Source organism: Patagioenas fasciata, chromosome 23 (assembly GCF_037038585.1).
Source record: "Patagioenas fasciata isolate bPatFas1 chromosome 23, bPatFas1.hap1, whole genome shotgun sequence".
Classification (NCBI taxonomy): Eukaryota; Metazoa; Chordata; class Aves; order Columbiformes; family Columbidae; genus Patagioenas; species Patagioenas fasciata.
This window is the reverse complement of record NC_092542.1, coordinates 2,804,359-2,825,472: the sequence shown is the minus strand read 5'-3', so window position 1 is coordinate 2,825,472 and position 21,114 is coordinate 2,804,359. Positions and strand designations below refer to the sequence as shown.

Here is a 21,114-nt window from a genome sequence, read left to right as displayed (position 1 = left end):
TGCTGAACCCTACAGGGACAAGGCCAAACAGGATTTTTATTACTGCGTGAATTGAACAATATAGTTCCCATTGCATTAGTGGTCTTGTGTTAATGATGCTTTGCCAAAGGCTGAAAAGGGCTTTGTTTTTTTATGGGCATTACCAGACTTCATTTTAACCCATCAGCTGTACAAAGTAACATAGGCGACAGCTTTCAATCCTGGGTAGGTTTTTTACAACTTACATTCACCTAGGCACAAGGAGCAAAGCTGACGTGTGGTGTTTTCTTCAGGAATTTGATTTTTCTGTTCTTTGACCATGAAAAAGACGGAGCTCTTGTCTCGCTTGTTGTGGCAGTTGTACTGTGGGAGGCTCCTGTGCGGGGCATGGGGGTTTGTGGCACTGAGGGAGCAGGGGCCGTGGGCGGGGCCATGGGCGGGAGCCTCAGGGGCCCAGCCAATCAACGGCGGTGCCTCACAGGCCCCGCCCATTAGCGGCAGCGCCTCACAGGCCGGGAGGTTCTGGAAGGTTCTGGAAGGTTCTCTGAGCGTGTCTCCCAGGCCGGGCGCCATGGCGACGTGCGGATAAGGGCCTTTCACTGGTGCGTATTAGAAGGGGGTGGTCAGTAGGTCAGAGAGGTTCTCCTTCCCCTCTGCTCTGCGCTGGGGAGACCACACCTGGAATATTGTGTCCAGTTGTGGCCCCTCAGTTCCAGAAGGACAGGGAACTGCTGCAGAGAGTCCAGCGCAGCCACCAAGATGCTGAGGGGAGTGGAGCATCTCCCGTGTGAGGAAAGGCTGAGGGAGCTGGGGCTCTGGAGCTGGAGGAGAGGAGACTGAGGGGTGACCTCATTCGTGTTTACAGATATCTAAAGGGGGAGTGTTAGGAGGATGGAGCCAGGCTCTTCTCAGTGACAACCAATGATAGGACAAGGGGTAATGGGTTCAAACTGGAACACAGGAGGTTCCACTTAAATTTGAGAAGAAACTTCTTCTTAGTGATGGTGTCAGAGCCTGGCCCAGGCTGCCCAGGGGGGTTGTGGAGTCTCCTTCTCTGCAGACATTCAAACCCGCCTGGACACCTTCCTGTGGAACCTCAGCTGGGTGTTCCTGCTCCATGGGGGGATTGCACTGGGTGAGCTTTCCAGGGCCCTTCCAGTCCCTGACATCCTGGGATTCTGTGACAGCTGAGCAGCGATGCCTGTGGTCGGAAGCCCAGGCTGCGGGGTTTTCTCTCCCCCAACCCTTCTGGCAGCGTTCCTTGATCCCAGAGGGAGCCATCTTCCTCTCTGGCCCCCCAGTACTGTCCCTGGGTCTCTCTGTGCACCTCAAGGCAATTGTCCTTTAGTCCCTGAGGCAGCTGAGACCCTCACAACCTAGGGCTTTGTTCCGTTTGCTCAGTGCAATCCATGTTGTTGTCACAGGTGCTCCTCCATGTCCTGCGGTGACAGGCCCAGAGGTTTTTCCTCCCTTGCTCCTGTGAGACAGGTAAGCTTGAGAAGGCCTTGCTGGTGTTTGTATTGGGACTTTTTTTGTCACTGAGGGAATGTTTGTGGGAATTTATTGGAAGTAGGGAGAGAGGATTAATGGGAAATTATTCAACAGTCAGTGTCCAGTTTGAAATACATTAATTCTCTGCGTTCTCTTTTTTTTTTCCTGTGGAAGGCTCCGCTCCACCCTAAATCTTACAGTGAACAAACTGCATTATGTCCAGTGTATCTGCCAGCAAGGCCTTTTTTGTGTTGCAAACGTTCTTCTAGCCGTTGTTTGAGGCAGGGAAACGTGAAGGTGAATGAGGATTATAGTCGGGACTTACACTGAGTAGATGCATGACCACGAAAGATACATAACAGGAGATAGGGAATTAATGCACTTGTAGCACTGAAACCGGACACATTTCTAGCACAGACAAGCCTTTCAACGATGGCAGCAAGAAACGCAGGTCAGTTATTGTTCACTGGCATCTCAGTGCTGCTTGGGGACGTGGATGACAAGGACACTGAAAATCCTGGTTGGGTCTCTGCTCGCTGGGAAAAAAAAAACATTAAAATAGGTACATTTGCAAAGCGCTTGCAGTCTATCAGTACTGAAGCAATGTACCATGCATTTCATTTCTCAGGTGTCTTGAAGACTTACAGAGTAATGAACTGAGTAAAGGCTGGAGGTAAAACCCACGCGGTGTAGATTTGTGATGGTACTACAGTGTTTCACAGCAGCAGTGAATCTAGTGTGTTGTCACTGTGTAAGGGAAAGTAACCTGGTGATAGAAACCTCTATAACTGTTCACTATACAAAAGCAGGACGTGTTAAGAGAGTTTGTGCTAGAAAAATCAGTTTCCAGACATAAGCTCTTTGCTGTTTCTTCACGATGTGATGATACTACTCTCCTTTCACCTATTGACATTTCTTTGCTACAAATTATGTGATTCCAGACCACAATAATCTTGCAGTGGGACTACAGAAGTATTTCATGTTTCCTTCTGTGTTATTTAAAGGAAAACTCCATGATTTTACTGATTTCTTCTGGAGACAACACGTGGGGCCAGAAACTGTTGGGAGGTAGTGTGACAGAGACACCTTTATCTAAATGTAAATGTTGCTTCCCAGCCTCAGGCTGTCTTCAAGAGGGAAGTAGCTACAAAGTAACGGTCCCAATCAATTTATTCATGTCAATAAAATGTCTTTTATATGCTTATTTGAAATGTATTGTTCTGGGGTGATCAGACCACATGTGCCTCAGATGAAATGTGAAAAACAGGAAACATAAAGGAGAGGGAAAAGAAATTGTGTAAGGCTTGTTGTGTGGTTGGCAGAGGTACAACTCTTGAGTGTAAAGGGTGGAAAAGAACTGAAGTGCCTTAATAGTGGGATGCAAGACAGCGTGTGCTGGCTGGAAGTGGGACAGAACTGCCCTAGGGCTCTGCTCTGTGCACTTGGACAGTCCCTTCTGACTTGGGTTGGGAGTTGAGTAAAGGAGTTCGGTAGAGAGTCTCTGACAAAGATAGAGGGAAAGATTCTCTGAGTCACTTTGGTGAAGTAACACCTGTTTGTAGGTGACCATTTGGGCAAAGTCAGCTTGAAATTTTATCATACCCCATCCTGTCTGATTGAAAGGGAAAGCTGGTAAAGAGACGCCACAAGATGTAAAATATAACTCTTTATTATGTATTTCATATTCCACACCAAAGTGTGAATTCTGTACGTGTGTCTCCTGCCAGCACAGTCTATGGGTTGGTTCCTTGTATGTGTGCTATTTAATTTTGTTTAGACTTTGACTGCAGTTTGAGGTAACCTCATGGTACTGTTCTGGCAGCGAGAGGCTAATAGGCACAGGCAGGTGTTGATGGCGATTTAACTTACTCCACGGATGGATCTCTGTTGCTGTAATCCTCTGCAACTCCAGGGTTTTATTTCTCTCAAACAGCATTTTGGCATTCAGGACAAATTACTTAATGACCCATTGGAAGATACATCCATCCCACAGGGCCAGGGTGATGGTTTTGCCAGTCTATACAGGTGCTCTTTGGTTCTGCAACACCAGCTGTTGCTGGTGTGCTGTGTCTTCATTTCCCTGTGTATAGATGGGAGGTAAAGGTACTGACTTGCTCTAAATTCTGGTTTTGTTCTTTCAATACAGCTCTGAACAGATTTGTACAATTTGTGGTATATAAGTGGAAGAAAACTTAGTGGTTTATGTTATTACTTCTTGTGTCCAAGCCTTTCCAATGCATAAGATCGCCCTCTTAAGAAGATGGCTGGCTTTTTCTTACTGGCCGAGGAATACTGCCTTTCAGGCATGACAGCTCTGTCCCCTCGGAGTGTGTAGGTATGTGGCTGCTGCTTTTTTAATCACCAGCCGAAGGTACTGCCAGTGTTCTGCAGGCTGCAGTGCCCTGTGTGTGTTCGCATGTGCCAGACCGAGTTCTGAGTCACGTAGAGCAGACACTCTCAGATGGTGGGGGACTGGACTGTTTCTGGCTGAGCCCCCAGGGCTCTTGTCTGACTGATTTTTATTTACAAGATTGCAAATAAGAGAACATGAACAGTTGGCTGATGTCCCTGGCATGTGTTCCTGTGCCCAGCTGGACTGCAGGGGACTTGGCAAAGCTGCCGTAAGGATGCCTCTTGGCTACTGGAGTGCTGGCCCTGCAGCAGGGAAACTCCCTCTTCCACCTTGCAGGGGGCTGTGGGATAGAAAGGACAGTGACCTGAGAGGGGATGACATCCAGGGGATATGAGGGGAGTAGGTTTGCACTAAACGATTGTCCCAACTTCAGCCCTCAGTGTGATTTGGTATTTTCCTGCAGCAGTTGATTTCTGTCTGTGATTCATCCAAGTCTTTCCCTATCCAGATAAGTGTGAGACAGCTCCCTCCCTCCTTGCAAGATCGACTGGGCTCCCTGGTGTCTCTGGCCAGGCTGCAGCTTGTCACCAGGGCCCAGGCTGTCCCCCTGCCAAGGGTGGCCTGGGAGGCCCTGGCTGCCATTGCAGCGTTTGCCACCGGATGGCAGCAGATGCTCGGAAAAAAAGGAATTCAACCCTCACCCTTGAGCATCTGTTTCCTGGAAAACTTGAGGAACTCGCAGTAATTACTGTGCTGAAGTCATTGTCAAAAAGCAGGAAGCCCACAAACATTGTGTCGTGGGCTTCCTCATAGCAGGGGAGGAGAGGGCTGGGAGATTTGGGACCACCTGCTCCCACACAACGCTGCAAGTCTGTGGCTTTCCTTGGGTTTCATTTGTTTTGCGAAAACAAGTTTCTGTTGCCAGAACTTCCCAGCTGCTTCCTCTTCTTTTACCCTCATGACTGTGCATCATGAACCTTTTGACTTTATCTGGCACTGCAGCAATTCTCTTTTGCTTTGCTTGTTCCACATTAGGGGCTGGGAGATACAGACCCTTTAAGTGAGTTTCTCTCTGTGTGTGCGCCCGTTTATATCCTGGGTGAATGCAGCCTAGCAGTTGTTGTCTGGGCTCTTGACGGGCTGTGTGGCCCTGTCTGAGTTGCACTGCGTCCTGGTGCCTTGGTTTTCTTCCCTGCATGTAATGCTTTTGATGCCCTTGTATGGAAGCAGGGATATAAACACAAGGCAGCTGCCCTGAGATTATTTGTTTCTTTTAGATGGCCTCAACTCCAGACTTACTTTTGAACTTGAAAAATACACAAGCCATGCAGTAGTATTGAAGATAGCAACCTTAGCTAACAGCAGCCCTCTTCTTCCACACCATTCAGCAGTTGGATGATGGCACAAGGGGTTTTATTCTAGGGTTTTTGGCTTGCTTCATTTGACTGTTGCAGCCTCTTGAGAGCAAGCATTTGTCTGGAGGGCATGCCAGAGTGCCTGTCAGGCACTGCTGAAGATAAATGTCATTTATCAAGCAGATGTACTGTGGTGATCAATGGCGACTGTCAGATAGCATTGGTCTGGTAAGGACTGGTCTCTTATATTGGTAGAGGATGCCCTACATAAAATCCTTCTGACCTTATTGATTAGTCATCTCTCTTCTGCACGTGACACCTGTGTATCTCGAGGGGACCCATCTCAAGATGTTTTGCAAGGAGTTTGGCGTCCTGAAAGTTTCCCTGTCCCAGAGTGGGTGTCCAGCTACTGGTGCCAGAGCACTAAAGGGCTTGTGGAGTGTTTTCAAAACTGGTGCACGAGGACTGTGCTTGGGCACTGCATGAGAAATGGCTGCTGTTCTGTTTAGTGACTGAATTTACTAGGTGAAATACAGCTCTCTATTCACCTAAGAGCTGCTGTATTGTAAATACCTTTTTCAGTATGAAAGTCAGTATGAAAACTTCTTGAGAGTATCAAAGGTGGAGAGATGACTTTGAGATCAACAGGGTTCAACCCAGAGCCAATAACCGGCTTTTGGAAAGAGACCAGAGAGAGGGGAGGAGAAATAGTTCCCCTTAGGGGTCTTCCTTTGGATTGCTTTTGCCACATCAATATATAGGCTTGCCCAGTCTTTTGTTATCTTCTGCTTGCAGTGAAATGCAATATTAATTCTGCTTGCTGATACCTGGACTTGTGAATAAAATTTATCTGAGTGCTGTGGTCTTTGGACAGTCTATATGGACGCTGAATACTTGCGTGAATTGCAGAGCACGCCCCGCTCTGTCTAGATCCGTGTGCTCTGGAGAGACACCCAGTCTAACTAGCAGTGATTGGGGAAGAAGCTCACTTGTTAGGATCAGGATGCAATAAATAAAATATTAGCAAGAGGAGGTGGGTGAGCCAGGAGATATAAGCAGGGCTGTGCAAAAGCTTTTTTGAAAAGAAGCACTGTGGGGAGCCCACAGTAAAAGGAAAGACTGTCAGAAATGCACACAATATTCTGTTTGCTGCCTGCCCCTGGGGAATCCTGCTATTATGCAGCCTTGGACTTCTGGGAAATCAATCCCATGCTTCTCTTTTCCCAAAAGCAAGGAAGGATTTCAGCACATGCTAGAGAAAAGACCTGAGAAGCTTCTCCAACTGGCTTGTGTTTCAGCATTTGTTCCATTCATTAAATTAACCCTTTAAAGAAACTAGTGTAGGTTGTTAATGGTTCAATGCACAGCATGTTTTTTATGAGAAGGTTTATCTGCCATTGCTGGCTCAGTCTTAGTGCTCCAGCTTCCTCTTCTGTACACATAGGAGTGCTATGAAGCTTGTGTCAAGGATTGTATATATATGTATATACAAATGTACCTATGCATAGACACATACTCAAATATTTGTATGTATCTGTGTTCACAAATATAAATATATAGAAGAAAGAAAAAGCAGGACTCGGGCAAGGGAGTGAGGATCCGGTTGTGTAGTGCAGAGGTGAGAGAAGCTTTTCCAGGCCTGCCTGGGGAAACAGATAAGACAAACCATCAACTTCAGAGCACGAAAAGGCAGCGAGCACTGGCACATCTAAGCTTTCAGCCAGTGCTCTGATCGTGGCATGACGGAAATGGGACAGAAGTTCAGTATTACCACTGGCTGAGCACAGGATAATGAGGGCACAGACAACCACAGCTAGGCTCATTAGCCATTCTGCTGCCCAATTAGGCTAGGAGCTAATTGCTCGTTAATGAGACCATACCTGCTGAGGCAGCTGGGCTTCCCTAGAATTCACGGCTGGAGCCGCAGCAGAGACTGGAGAGAACAGAAGCGAGATTTGAAACCAAGGAAATGGAAAAACTCGTCTGCCACTGAGGAGGGTTTTTGCTGCCTCTGCTGCCACTCCCTGGGGACAGTAGTTGGATTCCTGGCACCGCCGCTGCCTGTAAGGCGTGGATGGCAATTAGCCCCGAGCTCCCACCGAACCTTGCTCTTCCTGGCATCCCACAGTCCCGACGCTAATGACGTGGAAAAGGAGCGGCTGAGGAGAAGGTGCTGGAGAGTTCAAGGTGGAGGGTTATTCTGACCTATATTTCTCACCTGAGCATCCTCTGGAGAGAAACCAAGTTTCTGACTAAGGGGAGGAACTGTGATGATTTGAAACACAACAATCGAAGGGAAGGGTCAGCAGTGGGATGCTGGAGAAAGCCAGTTGCTCAAGTCTGTCTCTGCAGGATATAGGCCACAGCACCAGCATCAGCAACATCTTCTGCAGATTGAAAGCTGGAAGCAATAACGTGCTTAACACCACACACATCAGCTGTCTTTTGACACAAACTTGTTTTATTTAGCAGTGAAAGCACAGGGACTGCATTGAGAATGAACTCTTCCGTATGTCCAAAGGTTATATACAACCCAGATAATATGACAGTCCATTGCCCGCACAGCGGGCAGAGGCACGTGAGGTGAGGATTTCCTACCTGACACTGGAGAAAGGACGTTTATTAACACTGAGGAGTTGTCTTTTTGTGCCCTGACATCCCGAGAGGGAGGTCTGGCTTGGGTTTAGTTATGTGGTGTTACTTCCTTTCCCTTTATTCTTTTTCCCACTGTTGAGAGCTGCAGGGTGGAAGCTCCTAAATGCATTATAGTTGTGTGTGACCCTGAACGTGAATGAACGAGCGGAAATGAGACAGAGTGATTTTTTCAGGTGGCTAAATTCCACTTTTGGAAGATTTTTTTTCTTAAAAATCATCGAAAGTCAGTGCTATTCAGCCCCTCAAGTGCCATGTTTCTCTGAGAAATGGGATTTCAGTCTCACAAATGCTTTGCTTCTGTTGAATTATTACTTTAGGTCTATTAGGCAAGTGAACTGGAAAACCTGTGGCATGGTTTTCCAAACCCCGAGTGCAGTAATTGGGCTGAGGAGCCAACAGTGCCATTCAGGCATCAGGACGGGATGAGTGCCCAGCCTTTTCTTGTGGCATTATATATCTTTTGTCTACTCAGCATAACTCTGGATATTCTATTTGTCCCAAGCTCCGCTTGTTGGGGGCTGGAGGCCATCTGAGAGCAGCAATGGGATTAACGCACAAACATCCTATTTTAGTTTGCAGACTCTTTGTCTTGAAGGGAAGCAGAGAACCACTGGCTTGCGCTTTACACCCCTGTGTCTTTTGGAGCAGGCCCATACACTTTTTTTCTCTGAAGAGGTGGCTGCAGGAGAGGGAACGGGGAGGAAGGGAATGCACTTCTCATTATGTGCTGCAGCCTCTCTGCTCTGGCAGACGGAGAAGAGAAAATTTCTCTCTCTCCCCAGGCCTTCTACCCCCTGCAGCTTGCTGATTATTTTTGGCTGAGGTGGAAAGCACAGCCCTAGCATTTTTCCCATAGGGGAGTGACCCAAGCAAGAGGGGAGTGAAGCCTAGGCTGTTTGTTCTCTTAACTCTTTCAGTTAATAGCCACACTTACGCATGTGTATAGCTGCTTTCCTCTGCATACACGGAAGAGTTTCAGGAGCTATTAGGTCCTCCCAGCCCACTGTGGTCACCTTCACCTCTGCTTAGCAGAAGGGATGAAACTGAGGCACAGGGGCTTACTGGAAGTCGCACAGGGAGGCTGTGACTTTCCTGAGGCTCTTTTCCTCAGGCTCTTCTCATGCTCTTTGAGGCCCTTGCTCCCTGCTCTGAATGTTGTGCCGTGGTTTCCTCCAGGCTGCGTGGTGCTGTCCATGATGCCTGCAGGACGTTGTCACAGTTTTCGAATGGAAAAATTTCTCTGGGTTGTCCCTTCAGTGGTCTCTTAAAATAGTTCTTGAACAGCTGGCTCTGCCCAGCATGGGGTTGTAGCTTTTGAGGAACAGTGGCATGTATGTGGGAGTCAATTTGACTACAGAACATCCACTGATGTTGCATTTAGAAAGTTGAATGGAGAAGTTGTGCAGAGGTGGGGTGAAGGACATCCCAAAGAGCCTGTGAGTAGTGTCTACTCCCTCTCAGAAACTGGTGCCTCGTGTGCAGGGTTAAAGCACAGTTGGATTTCCCAGGTTCTCTGCTCCCCCCCGCTGTTACAAGGTGAACTCCCCAGGCTCCGGAGCAGCCTGGCTTGTTTGCTCAGCTAATAGAAAGCACATGAGGAGCACGCTCAGGCACGGCGACTGCTGTTGGGAATGATTCATTCAGGACACAAACAGGAATCGAATGCTGGCTGATCCCTGGGCAGAGCCTGTCCGCCGCTCCAGCCCTTTCCAGGGGGTGACTCTGAGCTCCGGAGCCCCCTCCAGCCCCAGCAGTGACTCACTTCCCAGGCTTTGGCAGCAGCGCTGCATGGGGGGACTAACTTAGATGCTTTGGAGCATTAAACCTCCCAGACCTCCTCTTTCCTCTCCCCTGCCCCTTCTGAATCTGGTTTGTTCTACTCTGAGGGCAGAGTCCATCCGTGTTTGATCTGTGGGGCCGGGAGGGAAAGGTCTCCAGCCAAATAAACAGCATGTTGTAACGCATTCAAGCCAGCAACAATCCAAACTGCACTGGAAAAAGCAGAGTATGTGTGCTGGTGTCTGTGTGCAGCTAAAGGGCTGGTAGGGAGATGGCTGCTGATCATACATCCCTACTTCTCGGGTTTATGTACTGTTTGTTCACATCCCTTCCTGGTCCCTGGTAATTTCCTGTTGTCTTCTAGGACTGATGCATAGTCCTTGGATGGTAAATGCTATTTGTGAGATGGCCTGGGTTGGGCTTTAGTTTTTCTTGCTGCTGTCTAACAGATTTAGTGCTTGTTTCAAAGTCTGATGTGCTTTGAAGCAGCCAAGTTTAGAATGGCAAGGCTGGAGCATGTCATGGCATAGAAAACCAGGACTCTCAGCGAAGGGCAACCTGATTTATTTTTGCCCTGATGCACTAGATTCCGAATTCCCAGGGTTTGGTTTGTGTGGCATGCAAGCTGCCTGTACCCTGCACTTACAGATCTGCTTGCTGGGCTGTGACCCTGCCAGCCCTCTGTTGCTGCTGCTGTTCTGTCTCTGTGTGCCAGCAGGCTGGTGATTACTGGAGCGGAGGTGCCACAGCTCTGGCAATAGCAGGCAGAGCAAGCAAGCAGGGAGCTTAGGAGTGAGAGAGCACGTTCCTCCTTGACCTCTTGGAAGGCTTGGCAATAAAACAAATATTTGGAAAGACCCCTAGATCCAGGCGCCGTCTCTTTTTAAAGCAGGAGAACTCTGTTTTAGGAAGCCTGGCTGTGTATGCAGAAAACCAAGGGAGGGTGGGGGAGGACAGTGACACCTGCTCCCCTCTTGGGCTGCGCTCCAGAGCAGTGTGTCACCCAGAGGAATCCGAACTGCAGGACATGAAGCCTGGATGGCGCCTTTGCGGCCCCATCCTGGGGACAAACTCTGAAATTGGACCCTCCACTTGCTTGCTCCAGCAGACGGTGCTGGCTGCCCCAGCAGACAGAGCTGCCCGGGCACAGTCGCTGGGCTGGTCACGGAGGTCTCTTCCCCCACCCCCTGCACCCTTGTAGCTGCCACCCGTCCTCCGCCCCTTTTCCATTGCCCTTGCCCTTTTGCACTGACGCTGCCCTTGGAATCGGGACTGGCAGGTTGGGTGTTGTCACTGGGGTTGGCACAATATGGCATGGCTGAAAAGCGCTTGTATCTTTCTTCCTTCCTTAAAACCCTCACATTCCTTTTGTGGCCTCCGGGCTGCCTGGATACCACACTCAGCTGTCATGGGATAATAGCTGTCGAGTCCTAATTACAAATCTCCCCAGCTTGATCAGAGGGCTGGGCTGTTCCATCTGGATTGTCTCTCTGGGACTGCAGTGGGGGGGACTGAAAGGGGAGGGAGTGTAGGAGAAATGCTACAAAAATGTTATGATACTCGGAAGCATCCGGGCCCTCCAACCTGAGCCAAAAATAATCAGCCAGCTCCAGGGGGCACAGGGCCACAGGAAGGTTTGCTGGAGCAGAGGCTCTGCAGTGGAACATAATGAGATGTTCCTAGCTCACCCAGCCTAGCACAACCCTGCACACGCTGAGTTGGAAGGGGCAGATGGACTTGATCCTGAAGTATCTCCAGGGGTCCATCCATCAATTCTGCTTGAGCTCCCCTTGGACTTACTACAGTGAGGGGGGATGCTAAATAGGTTTCGTTAGCTGTAGCATCTCCGGTGGAGACTTTGCAAGACCTACCGAATCTCCATGACAAAGCACTGGCTGTGCACAAAGGCATCTGCAGCGTGGCGTCCCTGGTCACCTCTCTCCAGCCAACTGACTCCCCAAGGAACAGAACGGGGAGCCCCCAAGCTCCCAGAACACATGCTCTTTGCCCTCCCCAGTGACCAGAGCTGTCTGGACTATAATGGCACTGCTCAGAAAAGAAAGCACATGAAAGAAGGTGCCTCCGAAGTGCATTATTGTTAAATGATAAGGCTTGTTTTAGAACTTGCCATCCTGAGAGAAGAGACCTCTTGTCCTAGAGGGATTTGAAGTAGCAAAGGATTGGACCTCCTGGTATTTCACCTGGATCAGGAGTTAAATGTGGACAGGGGAAGAAGCCAGCTTAGAATGGACTGGGGAGGTACACCCTGAGGGCTGGGACAAAGAGAGGAGGTGTAGTTTTGTGTTCCAGTCCATGCTGTGTTGGTGAAGTGGACCATTGCTCTCCACAAGCTCATATTTAATTGCTGTGTACACTGGGAACAATAGTGGGAGGGATGCTTTGGCACTTACTCATATGATGATGTTTTCTTGATATTAAGAGGCATGGTTCATTTAAAACCTGTGCAAGAATAATACATGCGACTCTCAGAAGGCATCAAAGGATCTGGAGCAAAAAAGGAATGTGTGGCAGGGACTGATCAGTCCTCTAGGGGCTAATGCAGAATGGCAGTTCCCCTGCTTGGCTTCCCACTTGTGCGCCGCCTCTTTCCCCCAACCTCCCCTCACCCCGACTCCCCGCAGGGCTCTTCTTCCCGGGAGTTATCTGAGGCCAGTAATGTGGCAGCGGCTGCTGCCGCCACCGCTTCTGCTCTTCTTCCGCTGAGTTTAACCCAAGGTCAAGCAACATCATGGCATTTGCAGCCATGTGAGTTCTTCAGAGATTTAATTTTCAAAGTGCTCCCAGCGTCCCCTGGGATAGACCTTGGCTGAGGTCCAAGGCTTGTGACTGCCAAAAGGAACGGTACCAGGCCAGACGGACAATAATAGCTTATTCCCGCAAAGAAAAGAAAAGCAGAGGGGAAGAAGGGAAGGGGACCCAAGGCCCTTTTGGCCTTAAGCAGGCTTAGTGATGCCTGCAGCAAAGCGTAACCTACAGTTGACACAATAATAAAACACACAAGGATGAGATGCATGTGTATGGAGTCTTGTCCCCTCAAAAACAGCTGCTGAAAATCTGCCCAGCACAGAGAGGTTTGTGTGTGTATAGGATGAAAGATGCAGGATGCTAGATGTGGTTTTTTGGGGATTGTAGGGTTAGTGAGGAGGACATGCAAGACGAGTAATGTTCTAGGATTCAGGAGTTCTTGCATAGGTCATGATCCTTTCTAGAACCAAATCCCACTCTGAAATGTCCTGGTATTTACATTGTGATCCAGGTACTGATACTCGCTGCCTGACCACTTTCATTCTGCTATACTTTGCAGTTTTGTGTTCTCTGGCTGTTGTCTTAACTGCACATGCACTCCCTGTTGCTCTGGTCTGTCTGGGTTGAGCTGGACTGAACGGTGTTTGCCTTTCTCATTGCAATATTCCTTGGCTGGACTATGTTCGGGCTGCACCCAGCAGTGGCTGGGCTTTATTCTCTTTACAGTCCTAGAAGCAAGACAGGAATTAGGGAAGGAGGAGGTGGTTATTTTAGATGTTGCTGGTCACAAGCCAGCAAGCTGGGAAATCAAGGGATGTAGGGGGTGAGCGTGTGGGGAAATGGGGGTTTACTAACCCTGAAATCCTCTCGTGTTTCTGTAGGCATGAATGCAACACCCAAACCAGAGGTGGTTTTGGTTTTGACCTTGTAAAATGAAAACATGACGACTGAGCTATTGCCAAAGCCAGTCCCCAGGCGGCTGTGCTCCAGCCCAGCTCTGGTCCGTGGCGCTGCCATCCCTCCCGGCTGTCCTGGCAGGCAGCGGCAGCAGGATGCGGGAGGCCGGGTTCTTCCCAGATGGGCTTTAACGCTTGCCTGCAGCAACCAGCCAGCTACAGGGGGAACTCAAACCTCCGCTCTGTAATCACAGCTTCCTTTGTAACTTTATTGTGCGGACCTACACTGGAATAGTCTCTAGAACCATGTTTTGGTGGAGTTAAAAACAGGAGCTTCCTCAGGCAGGGAGTAGCGCTGCTGGATTTGTTGGAAGGCAGAGCAACCAGATGGTGACAGAGAAGGGGAGAGGAGGAGAAAGAAGAGTTTGTGAGTGACTCCGTATTCCAGTTACCATTTGGGACTCTGCTACCGTGAGAATGCCCTGATAGAGCCTGCCTGTGGCAAGCTGCAAAGACCTGGAGCTCCAGAAAGAAGTGGGGAGGGACAAATGGAGTGGAGGGGGCAAATCAAGCCTTGCATGTGATGCTGGAAATTAGTCTGGTTTGGGTTTTTGTTGTCTGCATATAATGCCCCTTTTAAAAAGGAATTGCAAGTATGGAGAGGTCTTAGCTCGGAACATGGGGAAGGTCAGCTATAAATAAATTTGTGACACAGCTACTGTATGTAGCCAGAATGGCTACTGAGTTTCCTGAAGACTGCAGCAAGTGGTAGTTAAAAAAAATCAGGGGAAGGGGTAATAGTCTTCCGAAATATGGAACACCTCATAAAGCTGGGGAGGTAGGAAACAAGTCAAGCAATCCCAGCCATGGTTTAAACTCACAGGAGGCCTACTGTACAGTACATAAACCCAGGGAATCAGCTCAGGATGCCAACTAATGAGCTTTTTAATTACCTGCAATTGCAGGCAAGGTTTAAAACCAAATAAGTAAGTAAATTAAAGATTTAAAAGGCTGAACAGAATCAATGAGGGGTCAGCACTTAAAATATTAGAACACCAAAGCAGTGAACTTTACAGTAAGTTTAGAGTGCTGAAGTGGAGCTGCGCCTTTAAGGAAGCAGAAGGCTCTCGGTTTTCTGGTCTGAAGCCCTCTGGCTGGAATATGCCATCTGCAAAGATCCATAAATCATCCTGCACTCAGCAGCCTGGAGTCCAGCAGGGTCTCCATGTGTCCCGGCCCTCGCCTGGAACCTGCAGGGTGTTTTCTGCAGGCGGAGGGTCCCAGCCAGGCGTCCTTTTGGCTGCAGTCCGGGTGTTTCTCCCCAGCCGCATCCCGCAAGGTGGTGGGAGCCACGGCCAGGAAACTTGCGGTCAGCTGGGAGGCCTTCCCTCTGCTGCTCTGCAGCGGTGGATGGGCTGCGCACGTTGCACCGGTGCACTCTCTCACTTTGAACACTCCAAGTCTGCTCATGTTATGGTGAATGGTGACAGAATGGGTGGATTGTCCCCACTGCCCAAACATGTCGTCTCTGACACAGTTGGATGCAGTGGTGTGGTGTTGGGGTTCAGGGGAGATTGGTCATCGCCAGCAACAAACTACCACCTTTTTCACATTCTGTGTATAAGGCACATGTCAGAAGCAATTGAAAATCACCAGGATGTCCCCTTGTGTCTTTGCGAGCAGGTGGAGCAAAAGTAGAAACTGCTCTTCATTCAGCGGATGCTCCTGGCTGCCCTCAGGGATGGGGAATGCTCAACAACCTTTTCCCCAAGTGTGAGGTGCTTGGAGAGCCAGGCAGGCCCTGTGAGATGGGGCTGCCTCTGCCTCTAAGTCATACTGTCACATAGGCAATAATCGTACCTTACAGTGTTTGGAAAAGAAGGAAATGAATTTGTCTGTAATCATGGTTCTTTGTCAGTGTCTTTTGCCTGAAGATCTAAACCAGCTCTGTACATATCCATTGATAAAGCCTTACTTTGCTGTTCCAGGAAGATAAATATTATTGTCCTAAGGGAAGCCTGAGGCACAGAGAGGTCAAGTGAGTGGCCTAGCAGAGGTCCAGGCATTGGCACAGCTGGGGACAGCATCCAGAATTTCTGGCATCCTCTGCCCAGATGTCAGCTGGTAGAGTGCTGCTGTCTTTCACCCAGAAGGAGTCTAATATTTCAGAGGGCCGAGCAAGATGGTTGCTGCGGAGTAAGTACAGAATGGAGAAACAGTTTGCTCTGTTTCTATGGTCTGTAGTTTCATTTACCAGTGTCCTGCCTTATTGCATCCTCTGCATTTCCATTCTTGAGACGAGCCTGATAAGAAGGTGCCATTTGGACCAGCATTCCCCTCTGGGTCAAACAATGCTATCATGCTTGGTAAACCCATGGGGCCACAAATAGAATTTGAATCCAGGCTTTGAAAGTAACAAAAGGGCCAGATATGAGTATCTAATAATGAGTTACTCCTGTGGGAAAACACCCCTCCTCCTGCTTTTTTAAGCAGGACAATAGTGCACAAATTCAAAGCTGTTCAAATTTGGATATGCAATATGGGCCAAATGGGTTTGTTCAAATGATGATTTACTGAGTCTTCTGTAAAAGAGGGGGAGAGAGAAATCGGAGAGGTGGGAGGCAAAGAAGAATCCAGCCCCCAGTGGCCTTGAAAGCAATCGGCAAGCGACTGCTGTCTCCATGCTGATGGATTTGCTGTCACCTCTCCCTGGCATGAGGTGACAGATTTCTCTGTCGGATGAAGCCAGAACCAATAGCCATCCATCACTGGGAGGACAGACAGGAGGCAGAGAGGGGGAGAAAGCGAGCCCTGGCAAAATGTTCCTCTGCCCTCCTGCCTTATCGCTGCTGGGTCGTGGGGAAATGGGTCTTCTGCACACAGATACTGAGGATGGGAATGCTGGAATATGGAATATCTGAGTCTGGGGACAGGAGTGGAGGGTCCATGCACTTGTAGGGAAAGCTGTCTTCAGATGGGAGAGAGCTCTACTTGGGAGACTTTTCTTGGGATTTTTATTACCCGTAGTATATCATATTGCATTGAATTATCCAGTCATGGGGGAAAGGCTCTTGGAACGGCTGGTATTTTTGGCCTGTCTGTTGAAATTATAGTGCCTAGCAGATGGAAGGGGAGGTCACTGCTGTGTTGCAGCTGGGTCAAGGCTCTGTGAAAGGCTTTCCAAGTCCCCTGCATGAGCAGCAGAGCCGCAGTGCCCTGTGTCCAAGAGACTTTCGCTCCTTCTGTCTCTTCTTGAATTGCGGAGATGATGTTTTACAGTTAGAGCTCCCTGTTACGCCTTTTCACTCCTTCAGTGCAGTTTGACAGGTAAGCGCAAGATAAAGGCAGTGTTCTGTCCACTCAGACCTGTGTTCTTGGGCAGAAAAAAATGTACTAATCGGTGCCCTCTGATGGCCTGCAGTGAAAGGGAACGATTTAGTTAGTTCTCAGAGCAAGACTGGAAGAGCAGGTCTAAGGAAGTGACCTATGGAGGCTGCATTCTTTTAATGTATGCTTGAAGAAGGTATTTTTCGTGCAACAGAAAGAATGTCTGACAAACAAGCCAGATATGTGGAAATATTTCTGTATGCCTGACCATCCCATAAAGCCAATAGGAGTTAGCCACTTCATTCATTTAAATGTTCTAAACCCTGCAAAGCATGTTTCTCAGCCCTTTGTCATCTAAATAACTTTGTAAAACTGGCCCCAAAATCTCTACGTGGGGGGGTTTGTTTCTAAATTGTTCTTACAAAGAGCTAAAAGGATAAAAAACCAAACCATAGTTGATGGCTGAAAAGCAAAGAGCACAGGAGTGTCCCTTTAAACTGAATTAGCATGCGTAAACCTTAGGCTGCCGTTGAAGTTTTGTTGCTTTCAGGGCTCAGACTTTGCATCTGATGTGCTTTGACACTGCACCCTGCTGGGACGGTGCCGACAGGCGGTGTCAATATTTCCTTCTGGGGAGGGGGGAATAAAACACAACCAACCAAAACCCCCCACAAAGCCTCTAAAGTGCTACTTTACAATATACTTTGCTTTTCAGAGTTAAATTATGGAACTTGCAGGCTGGAAGCCTGCACCTGGAGAAAATGTTCGCAGCTCAACCCATGCATTTCCTGTTGTCTTTTCCTTCTCCTCTTTAACAAAGAAAGGGAATGTGAATATTCGCTGTCATTTTTGGCAGCGTCTGGCCTTGGTTCTGGTGGCATCTCAACCAGGCTGTTGTGCTGTCAGCTGGAAGCGCTCCAGTTTGCAGGAGTCAGGCACCCAAAACCTGGGGATTGGCACGAAGGTCAGGAAAATTAAATACAGGCATTAGGAGAACTGTTTCTTTTTAGTTTGCTTATTTTGTTCTGTTGTTTTACTTTTTCATTTTGACATTCTAACAGTTACACTGCCAAATTTTTCAAGAAGCTCACAGAGGCTCGGAATTTACTTTTAAAGTGAGAAAGAGATGGGTCTCAAACATAAGCACTTGGCTCCAGGAGTGAAGGCTTTGTGAAAACCACTGAATATGAGAAGATTTTTGTGATTAAATCACAAGTGTTGTCAGCAGCTCAGGTGAAGGCGAAGTTCACACCGTTGTTTTCCTTTCCATCTGGACAGTTCTGTCCATTGAAAGACGATGAGAAAAGGTATAAAGGATTCATCCTGACTCCCACCAGTAAGTGAACTGAAAACACAACTTAGGAGCCTCGCTTTTATTTTGGTTATGTGTGCAAGAGTTGAGTTCACTGTTTTGTAAAGGGCCAAAGTGAATTTCTTGCACTTACATGGTTCATATAGAATTTTACATAGTTCGTTGTTTAACAGTGAACTCTTTACCTTAAAGCAGTTTTGCTGAATTAGCAGCACTGGATTATCCAGCTATTGTGGTGTTTTACCCTTAAGCAGACTTTCAGTAAGTTGACCAAAGTCAGCCTTGCGAAGCTTTAATGGCTGGTATTTGGGGGCTGTGCAGCGGGATTTTAAAGACCAGCATCATCTTCCTGACTTTGTACTGTTCAGAAGCAGTTACTGTGAAGCTGTGTAGGCTGGCCCGTCGCTGGAGACTTTAATCCCCTCTGAACTTGCAGTTGAACACCATCTGGCCCTGGTGATTTACTGCCCATGAGTTCTTCTGCTCCGCCATAACTTCCTCCTTGGAGATTTTGGTGTCTGCCAAGGCCACATTCTGATTTCCCATGAAAAGGGCTTACAGAATAGGAATCTCTGCATTGTCCTCAAAGGAAGGGACAAGATAACACAATTAACTTTCCCACTACTTTCTTTTAAAGGCACTGAGTGCTTATAATCATGCATACATTGTTCTTGCTTCTTATTTATGTATTCTTGTGGCTTAAGAGAGTTTTTATTGTGAAATATATCTCTTATGTTTTCTATGCTACTTTGTCTACTCCAGTTTCCTACTTGAAACTCTTATGACATAGATTACATTCTAAATGACCATATATTAAAGGGGCAGTTGTCTTTCTCAAGGATGCTGATAAAATTTTGTACCTGCTCTCTGAACTGTCCTGATTTCATTCTGCCTCCCTTGAATCCCATATACAGAAGCTCCTCTTGCAGTGTCCAAAGTGGCTCAGTTAATGGGATTTTTTCCTTTCCCCCCTATTCCTTCATTCCCTTCTCTGTAGTAGGTGACTCATTTCTCTTTGTGAAGAGCAATCAAGCACGTTTTTGCTAAATCCAGCGGGGTTATTTCAAAGGAGCCAGGTCTGGGTGTGCTCTGGGTATGTCTGGTCTGCATTGCAGGGCAGAGAACTTCTGCCTACCTCTGAATGAGCTAATGGTGACTTGGGAAAGAGAGAGGCCTGTTAGATACTCCACCCAAGATAATTACCTGAGAAGCAGGGTTAATTAACCTGGGCGGTGGCCACTGTCATGACTGTGCTGCTTCTGTGAACAGAGCTGGTCTCTTTGTGATGTGTGGATGGACAAGCTGTGATATTTCTATTCAAATATTCTCTGCGATCCCCTTAACGTATCAGGACCTCATGAATGCTGAAGTAATTAACTTTCACTGTGATTTCATGGCTATTTAATGATCTCTTTGTCATGGGTGCAGAACTGAGCGACAGCGATTAGGAACTCTCTCAAGGTCACCCAGGAGTTCTCTGCAAAGGCTGGAGATCGAAGCCAGCGTTTCCTATCAGGGATTTAACCACAGCGCTTCCTTTTCTCTCTTCTGAAGAGTTACTGACAGGTGCATGGGCATGAAAGCTGTATCCCAAGGATGACTGGCTGCAAGTTGTTGGTGTGGGGTGTGTGGGATGATGAACTCTAAAGAACTGTGGGTTCATTCAGAGGCTTGTACATAAACCCTCTCTGTGGCACCGCAGCTCTTTTCAAATGCAGGAATGAGATGAAAGGTGAAGTTTCAGCCCAGAGCTCATCCTGAGGCAGGACAGAAAATAGAACCACGTGAGTTCTCTGGGTTTTTCCCCTGCCCGGAGATGCTCCCTTGGCCAGAATGTCATTTCTGATTTTATCTGTGCTGTTGTCTCGTCCTTTCTCATTAACCCTTTCTCCTGTGTGAGTCCTGCAGACTGCGCAGAGCTCTGCCCTGCAGCTGACATGGCTGCTCGGGGAATCATTCTGCCTCTCTGAACAGGAATCCCCGATGTCTGGATTTCCTGCTCTTCTCTCCGGGCCCTTCTCTAGTCTTCCTCACTTAGTTCTTTAGATTTTAACTATTTTATGGCTTTCCTTTCTCCCCCACAATGTCCAAGTCTATGTCACCTCTCCTCCTGCTAACATAAAGTATTAATCTTCCCTAATATGTCTCCTTAACACCCAATGAAGTCAGGAGCTGGCAGACCTGTATATTAGCCCAGTAGATCTTGCTGTGTGTTTTGACAAGATGAGTTTTATCTTCCTACCTGTCTCTTGCAGAGTGTGCCAAGGTGAGCCTTTGAAAGTGGCTTCTTGAGGTTTCAAGGTCTAATGTCTCACCACTGCTCACCAACTCTTCTCTCCCACGGCTGCTCCATAGTAGTGCGTGCCATGCTGTGCAGTCTTGTCGCATTTTTGGTAATGCTTTTCTCTGCCTCTCAGTAGGTTTTGGGTAAATCTTCCATTTGATCTTCATGTAAACGATGAGTGAATAAGCTCTGGAATACTCTCAAGTAGTGGTGTAGGCCAGTGCTATGTTCACTGAAGCAGAAGGAATCACATCACCCAGGAAAGGGGAGGCAGGAAACCTGCTGATACCGGGGTTTTGTTTAAATGCAAAGAGAGGGAGATTCTTCTGTATTAAATGGATCTTGTAATTCCTATTTGTGGTGAAAGGATTCTCATTTTGAAAGGCGCTTCACACACAGAAACTAGCCCAGGACTGCTCGTGCAACTGTGACTTGTGACTCCTTCCCAAGGTGGCCATAAGGGGCACTGCAGGGTAAGGAATGGGGACAACCACACTGGTCCCAAAGTGACAGGACATTACAAGTAATGCCCAATAACACCAAAGGGCTGTCTGCACTAGCAGTTTACACAGTGTGGTAGGAACAGGAATGGTGCTCCCAACTGTGTCTGTAGAGTCTTAAAGTTTGACTGCTAAGGAAGATTGTTGTGTGGGCACTGCTGGACACCCTGTAGCTGTGGGACTGAGCTGATGAAACAGTCCAGAGTGGGGTGTGTGCACAGGTGCCCATGTTTTTTGGGTAAAGGTTTGAGTGTCTGACTTGGCTTCTGAGAGGCATGTATTGCACCGTTGGCCTCCAAAGAGTTAATCTGTGCAAGAAGGGAGACCTGAGGAGAGAAAGGGGGTGCTCTGAGCTGCTCTTCCCTGGGTCTTGGCCATTCTGCTTGGGCTCTGGCTCAGCAAGTCTTCCAGTCTGCC

General features: G+C 48.1%; 1 protein-coding gene across 1 annotated transcript in view; it reads left to right on the top strand.

Annotated features, from left to right (window-relative positions):
• Positions 1–499: 499 nt before the first annotated feature.
• Positions 500–21,114, top strand: part of SAMD11 (sterile alpha motif domain containing 11) — a 169,239-nt gene continuing 148,624 nt past the window's right edge. The window contains exons 1-2 of the mRNA XM_071798379.1: positions 500–581; positions 1,404–1,467. The gene's annotated coding sequence lies outside the window, so the exon portion shown is untranslated. The remainder of the gene's footprint in view (positions 582–1,403; positions 1,468–21,114) is intronic.